Genomic DNA, 16,757 nt, shown 5'->3' on the forward strand with positions numbered 1-16,757 from the left:
AAATCATAGCAAAAATGCCACTAGCTAACTAAACTCGTAAAGAGTTTGAAATAAATCAGGAAATGCAAGCATCACTTTCTTTAGTTGTTTTCAGCTTTTCTTGCTGGCTATTGTGCAAAAAATATTTGACATACGCTTAACAATAAACGCCACCGCACAATAACGAAAGTTGGTGAAAATTAAAAAATTCCGTCATATACACGCATACACGAACACAGTCACACACGCACACAAACAGAAATATGTATATCCTCTTAAAAGTTGTTCATTCGCCATAAGTCAAAATTATCAACAAGCTTCCAAGCATTACTAAGAATTATGCTTCGCATCTGTATATGATATTCAGTTAAGCCGCCATCTAAAGCAAACACACCACGACTAAGCTCACTGTCCCCTCCCTACCCCACCCCGAACGCATAAATGTTACTTTTTCTAAACTTTGAATGAGTGAAAGACATCTTTAACAGTTTACTCTTGCATTGACTCGATACTCGTGTCGTTTCTGCCCAATTCTTCATATCTATTCTGGCCTATTTATGATGATGATACAGGAGGAAAAACCTTAACGTCTCCACCACACGCAGACAGGCATACATAACTTGTCAGAATGCGTACAAAAAAACGCCAAAAAAAAACAACAAAAAAATGTCACGTACGACACACGCAACATTTCGAAAAATATGTCTTTGATGTCATAAATCAATTAGAGTGTTATGCACGCACGCTACTACGAGTTATGCTTTTCGAAAAACAGGATCAAAAAAAAAAAAAAAAGAAGAAGAAGAAGAAAAACGTGTAGATGAATCATCCTTGACATTTCATTTGTTTGCTTTTCCTCTTCTATTCTCTTCTCTTCGCTCTTTAGTGATTTAAGATGGCTTAGTAATGCGTTATCACTACCGTTGGATAATTTTCTCAGAATTTTATAATTGCTGAAAATTTCATTATTTTTTTTTTCCCTAATCGAAAATTCATATAAAGAAAAATTAAAAGAAGTGTCCTTCGAAAACACGCTGTGAACTCATGGCGTTGAAAACCGATTTTCTACTTTGACTTTGCAATTTTTTTATCATGCCAACGGTCTGCATATTGTCAAATTATTATTTTGACTTATGGCCTAAGAAGAATATGCGCTGCATTAAGCAACAAGTCTTCAAACATTAATTATTTCGCCAATTCATCAAAGGCGAGTGTAGAGATTTGATCTTTTATGAGTTTTCTATGAATTTACTTAAACCGAGAAAAATTGGGTTTTTGCAGCTTTGGGGCTAGGATTTCTTCAATGTCTATAAGAAGAGAGTTAGTCTATTGTTACTGTCTCCTTCCACTTTTACTACATTGTTGTTGTTGTGTTTGTGCTGATTGAACCCACCTAGAACTCACTCAGAATCCGTTACTTTATTTTCATTTCTATCATTGTTAATACTGCGCTTCTAAACTTACTTAGCCCAAGATTAATATTCAAAATTGTTAAAATGTCAATTATACACGAAGGAAACTTCTTGAAGAGCGTTAAATCCCGTATCGAACTGGCCATGTCTGGCCGTCCGTCCTCCTATGTGCTTGGCACTCTCTGTCTCTCTTTCCGAGAAAGTGTAGTCTTTATATAAAGAGGGAGAGTGAATGACTTTATTCAAGGCCTTTTGCAGAAGAGATATAAGAAATCCCCAAGATATTCATTGCGCTGCCGTTGTACTGCCTTTGGCATTTGACAGCTATCTCTAGATGAACAGTTTACAAGGTTTTAAAAAAGTTACTTCAAAGATGTAGTTAATAAAATGAAAACTGATTGATAAGGAGGAGCTGAGCTTGATAATCACAAAGAAAAATAACTACATTTTGATTTATGTGTATGTAATTTCGTTGTTATGATCCGTTGAATGAAAAGCAAGCAGTTAACTTAATTAGAAAGCATTCTTCGAGCAGAAATGTCGCCCGCTTCCTCCCTCCTCACCCACACACGACTCACCACCTTTTCTATCTTTCGAATCAAAAGCAAAATAATTATGTGTTTATTTAGTAAAGTGACACATACACCTACAAACAAAGCATATGAAATCTGCTTATTAACTGTTTGCGTACACATAGATCCCTATACAAACACGTGCAAATGCTTTATTGCTGATGACGCGTTTAGAGTTCGAATAAATGAGAAATAATTAAGATACAATAGGAAAAAGTGATTATGTGTAAATGTATTTGAAAAAAGATAATCAGTTACGTATAAACAGTCATATGAAATATGAATATGTAAAGAATGTCTGCCTTATCCGAATGATAGTAAGCGAAATAAAAATTCATTAGAAATCAAAGAAATGTCAACAAAGTAATGAAGAACTTTCACCTCTTGAGGCATAATTCATTAATGCGTATGAGTACATGTATGACATACGGATGATTTAATGACAAACAAAAGGTGGTGTTTATCATAAAAGTCACATGTCTTGTCGCTAAGAAGAAACAGAAGCACATTTTTTGTATTCTTTCATGACGCATTGGAGTATTCTTTCTAAGAACGCATTGGAGAAAATAATAATCTAGATTTGATAAATTATTCAATTTATGAGAAATGACAGATTATTCGGAAATTAGGCAATGTTTAGTTTATACTGTGTGCGCTCAAGTTACTTTAAATTTATTTATTACAATTTATTTATTTTCAAAAAAAACAAAATAATTTATTAGAAAACTCATTTGCCTTTAAGTTAAACAATTAGTCATAATTCTCTCTCTTGAAAGGTTTATCAGGCGACCTGACCACATGCATAAACCATTTTGCGTTGTTGTGGTGTGTACTTCAAATATTTCTCAGTTGCCTTAGACGAGCCCCAAAAGTCTCATAAAAAATATTTTTTATATCTTAAATTATTTGTGGTACAAGGGTGTAATATTAGGTTTGTAGGGATGTACACAGTCATCGAGAAGGACGCGAAATAGATTCACCTTTTATTATACCAGATATTCAGAACGTGATTCTGAATGCATATAAGCTTAGATATCCATGTGTCTGTCTTGTTTTCTTGTATTCAACTCACAAGTGGCAAATTTTGGAGTTAATTTGAGGAAATTTTGATAAAGGGGTGTACTTTGTCGTCCCGAGGTGGGACGAACGCTATTGAAACTGTGTCAGATCGGACGGCTTCTTCTTCGCTTCCCGTATAATGCCTGATTCAAACAACTGGTGTAGAGTGTTTAATGATAGCCGTGGCTTACTATAATGCTCTTTCACTTGTTCAATGTTAAGTAAATATCTTAAAGTTGTCCTCGTTCCTTTCCCTTGGTCGAAGAGATATAAGCAAATCTTGTTTTTCTACACTTTGGTGACATCCAACGTCCACAGGAATAATTTATATTCGCATTAAATGAGCAAAAAACCATACAAGATTGTGGTAATAATTTTAAATTATTTCTAATATTCTTTCGCTTAACCCAGGAGGAGTATCCTTATCCTTATTTTATCCTATATTAAATAACTAAACAAACGAGATAAACCGGTGAGTTATTATAATATTTTCGAAAAACACTTTCGGATGAACTCACATATATGTAATAATTTACATAGAAAAGTTAACAGTAGTTTAAATAAATATTTTTATGAATAAACAACAAACAACCCTTTCTTAAAACTTTCTTTAGTTTCATAATAAACTTTTTCCTCCCAACAGTTAGGAGAGAGAATAAAGAAATGGAAAAGTAAAAGTTTTTCCACTAAAGGCAAACTATCAGTTAAACTACCTTAATGGTGTCTAATGTTTCCCTAGAGGTAAAAGGTTTATGTTAAAAGAGAAAAAACATTTTTTTTTTTTTCAAAAAACTTATAGTAATTTTCATATTAATTGTGTATGTGACAAGGGACGGACATGGGCAGCGAGAAAGACAAACGAATGGAAATTCTACTAAAAGAATTTTTTTTTTTTATTTTGTTTCAAAAATTTCTCTCCAATTTAATTTTATGTTTTTTTCAAGTTATTAATTTTTAACCCTTTCTTCATTTATATCATTTATTTTTTTAGTGGCCAAGGAAAAGAAAATTCGAAATTGTTGAAATAAAAATCATTTCGTTAATGAGTAATGAAAACAACGTGTTGTCTACCAATTAAACTTCGTTTACTTATGTATATCATTGCGCGACGCAGCAACATTCAACATTCGCATAAAACACCCAATTGCCGTCAGGTTAAATTAGCCATCAACATAATGGAGGTAAGTAAGTATGGTAACAATTGCTAAATACTATTCTATTCTTAGCTTTCTTTTTCATTTTTCATTTTTTTTTTTCTATTTCATTTTTTATTTCTTAACGGTCCTACCACATTTTAATCATTTATTTCCGTCCGTAACTCTTTCCATCATTGTGCCATCAAATGTGATTTTTTTCATTTCTCTACTTTAAGATTTCTCCCAATTTATTCATTCATTTTTTTTTTTTTTTGCCACAACGGCAAACGTCAATTAAAAAATCAGTTTTAATCCGTTAAAAATGAAAGGTTTCCGAAAGTTGGTTGGCAGAAGCTAAATAGGATTTTACTGGTGGTTTCTCACAAAAAGATTTTAACGCATCATTTTGTAAAATTTCTTAGAAGGAAAAGTTTTTCTCTTTTTTTTTTTTTTTTTTTTTTTTAAATACTTTTCAAGCTTTGGAAAATGGTGCATTTTTAATTATAAGTAAAAGGATTTAGTTAAAGGATAGATAACCGTAGATAATTTGACCTCTTTTTACTTTTTTAATGCTAACAGTAAGCAATAGCTTGGATTTTTTTTTTTTTTTTTGAAATGATTTTAATGATATAACGAAAGGCTTAAGAAAGAGAGAAAATGACTTGAGTAGGAATTTCTTTCATCAATTTGAACATTTTACAAAGATTTAATATTTTATGTGATTGAAGATGTGATGACAAGAATTTTTAAAGATATTTTGAAATCCGACAATGTAATGCCATCAACGGTAAAAAAGGTGCAGGTTAGATCTGTTACTTAATTAGCAAAGCCCGGGAATATGTCCAAGATCTTCTAAAGTAAAGAAGCTACAAAAAAGTGTTGCTAGATCAACATTTGGAGGCAAGCAGGAAAAACCCACATAATATATCGCATTTTGAATATTAGTTAAGCCCAGACATGAAATTTCTTCTGCGTCCATATATTATTTCGGACCAATAAAGTGATTGATGTTGAACCGGACATTTTTGAACCCTACACCGCTCGTGATGGAGAGCGTGGCAAGTTTGTTAAGATGTAACAGAACGACTTAAGACAGACCTAGTTCGATCTTTCGGCCAAGCTTCAAGTACAGTTATTGACGTTGAAAAGAACATTTTTGCGCCCTACACCGCTCGTGGTAGAGAGTGTGGCAAGTTTGTGAGTATGTAACATTTAATGTAGACCTATCTACCATTAATATTGGTCGCTTCGAACAATATACTGTAAGCTTGTCTACCTCCTCTCTGTTTCCTGCTTTAGTCAAAAAATTTCAAAATATCCCAGCGATGATGTTTATGGCAAACAATTACAAACAAAATTTTGTTTTTCACTTAGCATCTAATTAATTCTTGGACGTTTACGTAACACAGGACTAACGAAAACATTGAATCGAATTTCTATTGCTCACATGACATAACACGAAAAAAGTAAAGCAAATAATGTATGAAAAAAAATTGTTTCTTCCCATCAGAGTTAACTAAATTGAACTTTAATTTTTGTTTTTATAGGCTATCGGGGTTTTCTTTACTAAAGCAAACATCACACATACTAATGCATGAATAAAACATGAATCATTGGCATGAAGTTATCTAATTGCCTTTTCGACATCCATTTAATCTCTATTAGCTCCCTTTACCTCTGATATATGCATGCATGCGTGTGTGTGTTTGTGTGGGAATGTGTGGGAATGTGTGTGCGTGTTGTAATTCCAAGTAACAAATTGAGCTCTTCTTCGGAAAAGAAAGCATTGATTGCATTAGAAAGTTTGAGTGTAAGTCCATCCTCCTATCTATTTATTAGGTTTTGATTTTTCCCTTTCCCCACTCACTTGCTCGCTTTCTTGTTATTTGTCCTTTGCTATATAGTCGATGCTTATAAATTATTTGCTCGAAAAACATTGTGCGTGCGTGAATGTAAGATTCAATATATAAATAAAGAAAACTCTTTCCAAAAAAAATGAAAAAAAAAAAAGGCAAGAAAAAAAAAATGAACTACTACTCATTGCTGATGATGAAAAGTCTCACGTGTGCTGTAAGATAAATTTGTTAGTCGTTAAGGTATGTGAGAGTATCAATAAATATTATATAAGGGTTGCTCGCAATCTCACCGGGTACGGGTCAATTGGAAAAAAACAAGAGTTTTAGATGTTAACGAATGCGCCAGAACGAGAAAGAGAGACACAGAGACAGAAACAGAGACAGAGAGTGTGTGTATGTGTTTACGTGTGTGTGTGTGTGTGAATGTATGTTTATTTTAGCATCTGTAACAGTTGTTGATGACCTTATAATTGTAATAGCATTCAATAGAATAAGGCCAGTGGCAATGGCGATGTAACTGCTGTTCGTGTGTGGGATGTATTTTTAATTCTTATCAATTGTTATTTGGGGAATAATTCACATTCAATGATTTCGAATATGCTCTTAAAGCGTTTTCCTTAATTTTTCTTTTACGCTTTTAATGATTTCTTTTTTTTTCGCATATAAGTGAGCGATGATTAGTGTTTTCATAAGTAACATACATTTCTTTTGATTTCGATTCGCATTCTTAACAACGAGTAAAACGATATCCGAGAAAAAATACTTAAATCCTTTGATGCTTTTGAGCTTGTTAAACGGAAACGTGATAAAACTAAAATTTCCGTAAATTTTTTTTTATGTTGTCTTTCCCTTGCTCGTTTGATTACTCGTGTTTTCCATGATAAAATAACAACAATAATTTTAACGAAAAAAATGCAAAAAAAAAAATAAATAAAAAAGTATTCACTTACAATGAATCTTGATAATTGAAAATATCTCTCTTAGAGCGAAAATAACCTTTGAAGGAAAAAATTATTTTTTATTATTATTATGATTGCTTTTCATAAATTCAGAAATTAAACATCAAAACCACACCTTAAAATCAGGCATAATAACGGTACTATCATATATATATATATATATATATATATGTACTCCTGTAAATACAAACAAGAACCAATTTCACGCTAAATTAAATTGTAGAACAATAGTTGAAGTGTCCTGTCAACACCCTCCAAGCAATAAATAGAAAAACTCTAAAAGAATTGTAAAGACATTGAAAATGTGGAGAAAAAAAAAAAAAAAAAAGAAGGGGGAAAAAAAAACAACTCACGTGAATATATTGCGCTTTTAACAACACGTTTTCAAATTTAATTCTTAACGTTGCAGATGAGATACTGCTTTCAGCTCTGCTTTCTTCTAACTACAGTCGTTACTCGATACTCGGATAGCAGAGCAGTAGTCTGACATAAACTTTATTCAAAAAATAGCTTAAGGCATCTTTAAAAGAATACACACTCATAGCATATTCACACTCTCCACTTCATCACTTTTGCTTTCCCTCCCGCTCTCTCTCTCTCTGTCGTTCTCCTTACTTCCCTCATCTGGCTGTATTCTGGAATAAACTCGCAAGTCTCCAAACATAAAAACAGACGTCTACGTTTTACATTGAAGACCTTTTGTGGTTTTCCTTGGCAAGAGTATTTCATCGTTTCTACAACGTTGTTGGTGGTGGTGTACCAGGCATAATAATAAAGTACAAGACATACCAGTACACAGAGATACGAAATAAAGTGCACCTTAGGCGCATTTGTGTCTCACCTATTGAACGTGTCTGGCATAATTTTCAAAATAATATATTCTCGCACCGGAGACCAGTTTGTTATCATACAGCATAACTAGTACTGCGAAATCGGTTTTTATTTTTTTTATTTTATTTTTTTTTTTTATTCTTTTTTTTTTTTTTTCTTCACTATATTTAGATTTATGTATGCTTGGTTTTGCTTCTCCCGTACTTGGCCAAAGTACACATTAGAAATCAGTTAAAAAAAAAAAAAAAAAAAAAAAAAAAAATAAGGAAATCGTTGCATTTTGTAATTTCTTTTTTTTTTTTTTGTTGTTGTCGCGATATGAATGACGCTTGCGAACAATAGCTTTACATACAAGTATGTGACGTGTTTGAAAGGTAGAAAAAAAATTATATGTCAACTAACTTGTCAGTTGCATTGTTTTCCTATTTCTCATTAAAATCCAACAGAAAAAAATACACAAAAAAAAAAAAAGAAGGCAACAGAAAATAACGAAAGTGATGTCATAGCGCTTTAAAATATATGCAAAGTCTAATGAATTGTTATGAAAAAAAAAAAAAAAAAATTGCATTTCAACAGGATGGCAGGTAACCAATACTTACTACTTCTATATAATACGTCGATTAAGTTTTGATCGGATATTGATTCAAGTCTCTTGCGTTAAATTATATAGAGAGGTAAACGTTTTTATATATAAATCTTCCTGGCAATAATTCGTTCACACTCTTTGCTCACCTATTTAGTTATGGGGCTCATTTAGCAACTATGAAATACTTATTCCTTTCCAGGTCTAATTGGAACGACGAAATGGGATGGAAGCTTTCTCGTCTCAGTGATTAGTCTACTGATACTCAAGTCCTACTTATTAGGAGAAAGTTTTCTCATTTTTCAAGTTTTTTTCACATATCTGGTCAAAGTTATTGTTTTGCGAAACTTTATTGTCATTTCATCCGAAGGCAAAATTGGCTCATTTCCATTAACTGCAATATCATTGTACGATGATACATTGATGACATTACTGCCAAGCATTTCAATCGATGTTAAGCAGCGTGAGTAGAATACCTTTCTAATAAGATCAGCGTTATTAAGAAGAAGAAGAAGAAGAAGAAAGATAAGGCTTAGATTAGTTTAGGTTATTTATTGTTTTGTTCATTCATCAACCTTAGATGCTATTGATAGCTTTCAACGCGCATGAACGTTCGTCATATATTCTTCTTATTTTTTTTATAATTAAGTTCGTTCCGTAAACTTGTGATTTTTATTTATGTATTGGGAACAGTATAAGACGAGGAAGTATATATAGAAATGAGAAAAAAATTACGGGCTATTTAGGGAAGAAACAATTTGTGCTTCTGACTACCTCTACATTTACTTCTAGATTACATAGGTTCACACAGGTCTTCTATAAACAATTTCTCTCTTCTTTTGCATTCAGTTCGTGCGGATGTATGCGAAACCCAGATAGACTTAAGATAGACCCACTTTTTATTATACTGATCGATTCAGAACTAATAAGCTTGTCTGTCCATCGATCCGGCTGTTCGTTTTCTTTCCTTGTACTCAACTTGCAAAGATATTTGCATGAAATCTGTTTTGGCCCAACGACGAACATTATTGAAAACGCTTCGGATCGGCCAATTTTTTCGAAAACTATAGTGGACCATGGTCACTACAGTTTTTTAAAATTTTTTTTTTAGAAGAATACTGCATTATTGCGCACTACTTTACTGTAAAAATGGAGAGGTAAACTAAGGATTTCAATGGAGTTTCATTGAAATTTAAGTTACATGGTGATCCTTAAATGAGAAAAAAAAAAAACATTGATAAGCGAGAGGAAACATTAAATTCATCCTCGGCGTGACAATTGTACGAAAAGGCGTATTTCTCCGTGCATCCATCTAGAATTTTCGGAAACGCGTAGATTGTAATAAAAGTATTCATAATGGTTCAGTTTAAATGCCTCTTGACGTTAAGCCAACAGCTTCCTGTTTATATCAGTTTCCTTATTATCGAGAAATATTATTTTGTATTGTAATCAATGTAGCGGATGCTTCATTTCAAATTCTTATTTACTGGATACCTTTTGCAGCATTTTCCTTTTATTCACGATATGCTACTTCTTGTTTTTTTTTTTTTTTTGGCATGGTAAGAAAATCTTCGGAATGTAATAGAAAATGCATAAATTATATATTTTTTGGCTATCGTCATACATAACAAAGAATTTCATAATTTTTTCTTCTATTGTTGTTGTTTGCTTCACTAAATTGTAAATATAGAGGAAAACAAATAACTATTAGCTCAGCTCTCTTCTTTCGTATGGAAAGGAATACAAAATTATCGAAGACAACTTTACCGTTGACTTTGAACTTTTAAATGGTTGTTGTGTTTTGTCATGCAGAGCGTATGTGGTTCATATTGCATATACAAAGTATTGTGCCTTACTTGGGTTCCTGCTTGACACCAAAAAAAGAGTTTAGTAAGGTTTTGTTGCTGTTACTTCACGCACACATTGCGCAAATTTCCTTTGTTGTGTTCTTCTTTTTTTTTTTGTTTCAGTTAGGAACGCATTTTTATGGCAACCGATACAAGGTACTACGGGCGATTATTGCGTTCATGCAGAAGGTAATATTTTTTGTTTTTTGTTTTTTTTTATTTTTCTTTATTTACAATTGCAGCCAAAAATTATTATGACTGCATTATAAAGGGTGTTAGTATTCATGTGTAAATATTATTTACGACATTTATGACACAGAGGATGTTATCCCATAGTGTTTATTACCGCAGAGAATAAGACGATATATTAAAAAAAAAGTAAATCTCATAATCAGGCCGCCGTGATACGTTTCGTTTCTAGTAGTTGCGTTAATAAATTTTCACCCTTTGTTTTTTTTTTGAACGTTTTAGCTAAGAGTCTATTTTTTCCATACAGTTAAGCAATTGATTTACTACGTAATACGATAGTTACGGTTTTTTCTTTTTTTATGACAAATTAAGTCAGAATGAAAATTACTTTTTGTGAATTAATGTTAACCAAGTTTATATAACTTAAAGTGTGAGCAAAGTCAACCCTTATATACCCTATATCAATTCATTTAATACAATTCTTCAATTATTTCTTTACGATTTATGGCTTCACCTATTTTCATTGCAAAAAATTCCAAAAAATGTACCATGTTTTCCATGAGAGAACCAATGCATGTTGAAGAGGTTCAAAGAAAAAATTGAACACCCTGTCCAATCTGAGCACTTTAGATTTATGCATCACATGACTGTTTTGTGCATCAATTTTTATCATCAGATAATACACCTTATACCTCGTGGCTGCGTAGACGCTTGTTATTTATGTATCCCATCCTAACCACATTTCGCTGATTTGTTTAGTAAGTTATAAGGATCAAAGTTCAGCTCGGCCACTCACGCGGATGAGGCCTAACATTAATTTGACACTCAATTCGGTTAATTAGAAGGACGTGACTATCAATATCTTCACTATACAAAGGATTACAATTTTGGAATTTTTTTTTTTATTTTATGCATGTGACGCGTAGATGTGATGTCAGAGAAAAAAAAAAAGATTGATTTGAAATGCTTTAGTTATTGCACTTCTTGATCAGTAAATTTTTCAACCGATTCTTATACTAGAGCTGTATGCAATATAACAATAAGTTAAAACAAATATAAGATGAGATGAATTTTTTAAATTTTATTATAATTTATGGTAATCGATATAAATGAATGCAAATATTGATATTAATTAACCGGTAGTTGCAAGACTTATAGAATAGTTGTTAATGATTGGAATTTATGGGTCAATTAATTCCTTTTTTTTTTTCATTCATTTTAAATGACATTTTTCGAACACCGTAACTTCGCACTTCCACTTATTACTGTATTGATACGCCAGAATAAGCAGCAGAAATTTTCACAAAATAACCCGCATTAATATGAATGCAAACATACGTTTATACATATGTTAATCTACACATTGTCTGTTTGTTGCGTGTTGAGTGTTAATTAAGTGCCAGCATAAATTTTCAACAAGTAAAAACAAACCAGTAAAAATCATTTTTTAGCTTTAAGGTATATATCTTCTCACACACATAACGCCATAATGTCATTGAAAGTAGGGATGCAGCAAGGATGTGTTGAAATGTAATAATAACAAAAAAAAAAAAAAAAAAAAAAAAATGTCATAAAACCTCCTCGATTTACTCACTTTTAATAATTTCTTAAATAATTAAATTTCTACAGTATTTACAAGATTTAGATAAACATATCATCTAAGTTAAACAGCAGATATAAACAATTGTTTATAGGAAGTAACGATAAGTAAATCTGGACATATGTCTTGTTTAGTAAAGTCCAAAACTCTAGTAGATTTTTTTTTGTTGATTGGGTGAAACGCAGATAGGAGGGCAACTAGTGTGGTCAGTTTTCTCTTTAATTTTTCTCCTAGATAATTAGGATTAAGATATAGTTGGATTTGGAAGCCTATTCTTTTGGTCACCTCATCCATCGATATGAAAATAACTTTCCAATAAGTTCAATAACTTCAAATTCCGGTTTTGGGAACTATTTTTTGACAATTTTTTAAAACTTGGTAGGTTGACAAAAAAAGGCTATGGGAAAACACCTACATTTGCATCGCTTGTACATTCAATATTCAGTCAACCATTTTTTTTTTTGCTCATTCGACAGGTACAGGATTCACATGTTATAGATGATAGGTAGAGAGCTCTGTTAAATGAAATCGTCGATATCTTTGTTAATTAAATTCGAATTTAAGTTCACGCCCTTTGCTTTTCTCGGATGAGTTTTGCAATACGTGAACGAGCAACGTAGTGCAGGGAAAAGATATCAAAATCACTTTCACATTACACATTGCATCATTTTTCCCTCAACGGCCGATGCATTAGTGATACTCCTCATCGATGATTTCATTGATTTAGGGCAACTCACAACAAATCATGTCCGTGATTGGAATTTGTTTCTGCCGTCGATATTAATGTTTACCTTAACCTGCCCATTTTCCATTTTTTTTACTTAGACAGGACGATTTTCTATCAAATTAGACGGGGAAATTAACGTTTTCCAAGTTTATCGGTTTGTTTTTTTTTTTTTTTTTACGTAAATCTTGTATAAGAAAATCGTGTTTAGACAAAGTAATAGCAGTAAAGCCATAGAAGAACCTATAAGGAGTTATTGCTACACTTTGTCTTCGTTTCTAGTAACAAGTTGAGTAAACTAATAACAACAACAACAACAAACAACAACAACAACACATTTATAAATAAAGTTTTTTGAACGTCGATAAGCACTTGTTTTGTCTTCTGCACAAACCATCTATTAATTGCTGTTTAAGTCGTAGCAGTCATGTTCGGAATCGATGTTTTGTGTTTCTTAATATCGGTATTGTTTTGCGGTTAAGTGAAACGCTTGCCTGTGGTAGTTAACAGTATTGCTCATGTTTGCAATCTCTCGCATACATACACATACGCATACTTAACTAACTGAGAGAGTTGAAAAGTTTCTTCCTCCTTAAGTAGGCAGTATCGAATTTCTACATTTGCGCCTGCTGGCAAGTGTACAACAACTTGTTGTGTGGTTATACACTTAAAAACGCTTTTCTCGGCTGGCCGATGTTGCCCACTTGGTTACTGCTAACTGTCATTTCATTAGAATTGTATGGTTTTGAAAGTTGTATTTTTTTTCTTTCTATTATAAAATTGATAAGAAAATGTTGTTAAAGTAATTAAGGTAAAGTAAATTAAGGTAAAAAAAAAAAAAATACTGAAAAGGAAATATTTTGAACACATATGAGTTTGAAAAATGTTGAAAAAATATTTGATTTCCTTTTCTCCATAGTTTCAGTAAAAAGTGAAGCCCCTTTAATGGTGTTTTTCTTTTTGTTTTTTTTTTTTTTTTTTTTTTTAAAAAAAAAGATATAAAAGAAATGCTAGGATTTTGTATAATAATTTAATTATAATGAAAACCGCGTAATACACAGACCTTTAAGTAGCTGCGCTAAAAAAAAATAGATTGTGTCCAACGAACGTGGCGGACGTGTAATTAGGATATTTCGCGGTTAATATTTCTTTACGTTTTTTATATAATTTTGCTTTGTTGGGTTTTTTAGCTTTTGAGCGGAAGGTGGATTCAGAATAATTATGACTATATATATATATATATATATATATACACACACACCCGCACATATATATACGCATATAACAGCATGGTTGGTTAAATTTCTGCGACCAGAAGAGTAAAGAATTGAAAAAGTGAAATAAAAAAGAAGACTGAACAATAATTCTCTTTTATGACTAACATCATGACATTTGTGTCTTGTTGCACCCATACAGAGACCATTTTAAAGGCAGCCAGATAAACAAACCTATAGAAAAGCAGGCGGAAAACGTAGCATCGCTAAAGCCGCGAAATGTGACCAAGAAACATCATAAATTATCGTCACACTCTTGCCTGTGTCTTTGTATGAGCGTCTGTTAGAATTTCAGTGGATTTGTTTTTTTTTTTTTTTTTTTTTTTTTGAATAACCAACGTAAGTAGGAGAGCAGGAAAAAGGAAGAAAGAATGCAATTACTAATTTTATGTTCCATGTTCGTGCGCGAACACATACATACATATATATATATATATATTATAATATGCTTGTGTTTACCGCAAAACAATAACATCAACGTATATTTTTGCGTGGCAAGGGATGAGGAGATTTTTGCTTATGCAAAGCATAAGGCGTGCTTTCATTGGTTTATATCTCTCTCACGTGATAGTAATTAATATGTTTTCCTCTATAATTCATATTTTTTTTATAAATACATTGTATAGAATATGGTAGGAAATGTTTTCATAAACATTACACCAGACATTATATAGGTTGTCGTAATTGCCGTTGTAACTGTTGCTGTTCCGACATTTGTATACAAAACAGGTGCTGATAATTTATTGATTTGACGGTTAAAAGGTGCATAAGGATAACGCAATGGGTATGAAAATGGCTTTGTAAATTCTATCGATATTTATTGCAAGAGGTTACGTTAAGGAGTATTCCAATCCAGTTGGATTTTTAGCAATAAATTGGAATTATAATGAGATACGATAAAGAAAACTGTCTTTTACAAAGATTAAAAGCTGAAAGGGTCCTCTTAATAAAAGCCCGCTTACACGATTACATCAACTTCTCTGCAACCTTTTTTTTTTGCAGCCTTTGGGAATCCAAGCTACTATAAACAGGAATAGAAGCATGACCTTTTCTTCAGAAACTTTGTAAATTTCACGCAAAGCCAGCCATCAACTATTGCACAAACTGACCAATGTTGAGACGAAATAGCTAGCGGCCGTGTGAACGGAACATGTTTATTCGAATTATTTGAGAAGACAGCTGCAAAAAAAAAAAAAAAACGGGAATTGTTTTGCTAAACTCGGTATAAAGGTAATTAGTGAAGAAAAGAAATGCCTATTAAACGCATTAGTTCAACTCTTTCATTGCCATACTATAAAGTTTCTGCATGACAAGCTTCTATATCTGTTGTCATTTCAATTTTATGGCCCTGAGGAAGCCTGACTAAAATATTTATACCAAGCAACGCATACCCAATCGAAAGTTTACGGAAAATTGACACCACATTATCGATCATTAGACAAAATTTAAATGAACCCTTAAATAAAATTTAGCACAACTAGCACAACTATGTTCATTTGCTGAAATCTAGAACAAGAAGAAGAAGAAGACGAAAAAGTCCTATTCAAATGAAAGTAACAATCCTTAGTATAAATAAGACATTGCTGACATGCGAGAAATGCTAAGATGAGAGAATGAGACAACGAGAAGTATAGGAGAAATAAAAGTCGTTTGAATAGGAAAAAATTGTTAAAACGATTCTTAATTAATTAAAGCCATTCGATATCGAAAAGAATAAATAAGGAAGAAAGAAGTTTAAGCGAAGACATTGTTCAGATTGTTGGAAAACTAAATCGTTCTTTGCCCAAAAAAATAAAAAAGATTCATATGAGGTTTACATCATTGAAGCGGTGTAGTAAACTTTCCTCGAAAGCCGTTCTTCGAATTAATTTTAAAATTTCCTTTAAAATGTTTTAGTTTTTCTATTTTTTTTTTTTTCAAACATCAATCAGAAATTTGTAACTAACTTTACCTATTTTCCTTTGTTTACGACATCAATAATTTTTTGTTTTTTTTGTTGTTTTTTTTTGTTTTTTTGTTTGCTTGAAGAGAAACTAGTTTACAAACGTCGTAAAGTTTTCCAATTAAGAGTGCTATTCAAACAAGGCGCAACCATTTCTGTTTTATAGAAATCCTTAATTCGTCAGACATTCACTTATTTAGAGAATATTTTGATAGAATTGTTGTTGTTGTTGTTGTTGATTGCCATCGAGAAGGAAAACTTTTCACCAAATTATTGAATTATGACGTATACGCAGATAAAGTTGGTATTATTCAAAGGAAGGATTTTGTAAGAAAGTTTTCGCTTTTTGAAAGACAACCAAGTTGAAAACAACAACAATAATCGTTAAGAAAAACGTAAATAGGTTAAAAGATATTTGTATTAAAACGAACAACTATTTACTTTATTTTCTAAAATATCTCTCCCTCTCTCTCTCTCTCTCTCCCGTTAGACATAGACACTCAAACAGATAGATTTTAATAACTTTAAAGTGGCGCCAACGTGCATGACACGTTTTTTATGTATACTATTTCTCGCATTTTTTATTCCGTGCAGCGTTTGTATATTGCGGGTATTTTCAATTTGTATGGGCTTTTGCAACGCCCAGTACGGTCTGAAAGACCGATCTACCTTCACAGGTCTCTTAGTCGACGGTCCGTCTGAAGCTTTTCTACGTACGTTGCCTTCAAAGCGATGAAAGTGAGCACAATTTTTAAGATACGTGTATGTGTTTTTTGTGAGCCCTTCCCAATCAT

General features: G+C 32.1%; 1 protein-coding gene across 1 annotated transcript in view; it reads left to right on the forward strand.

Annotated features, from left to right (window-relative positions):
- The first annotated feature begins 4,020 nt into the window (after nucleotides 1–4,020).
- Nucleotides 4,021–16,757, forward strand: part of LOC119634529 — a 113,692-nt gene continuing 100,955 nt past the window's right edge. The window contains exon 1 of the mRNA XM_038028754.1: nucleotides 4,021–4,203. The gene's annotated coding sequence lies outside the window, so the exon portion shown is untranslated. The remainder of the gene's footprint in view (nucleotides 4,204–16,757) is intronic.

This window comes from Glossina fuscipes, unplaced genomic scaffold (genome assembly GCF_014805625.2).
Source record: "Glossina fuscipes isolate IAEA_lab_2018 unplaced genomic scaffold, Yale_Gfus_2 3, whole genome shotgun sequence".
Classification (NCBI taxonomy): domain Eukaryota; kingdom Metazoa; phylum Arthropoda; class Insecta; order Diptera; family Glossinidae; genus Glossina; species Glossina fuscipes.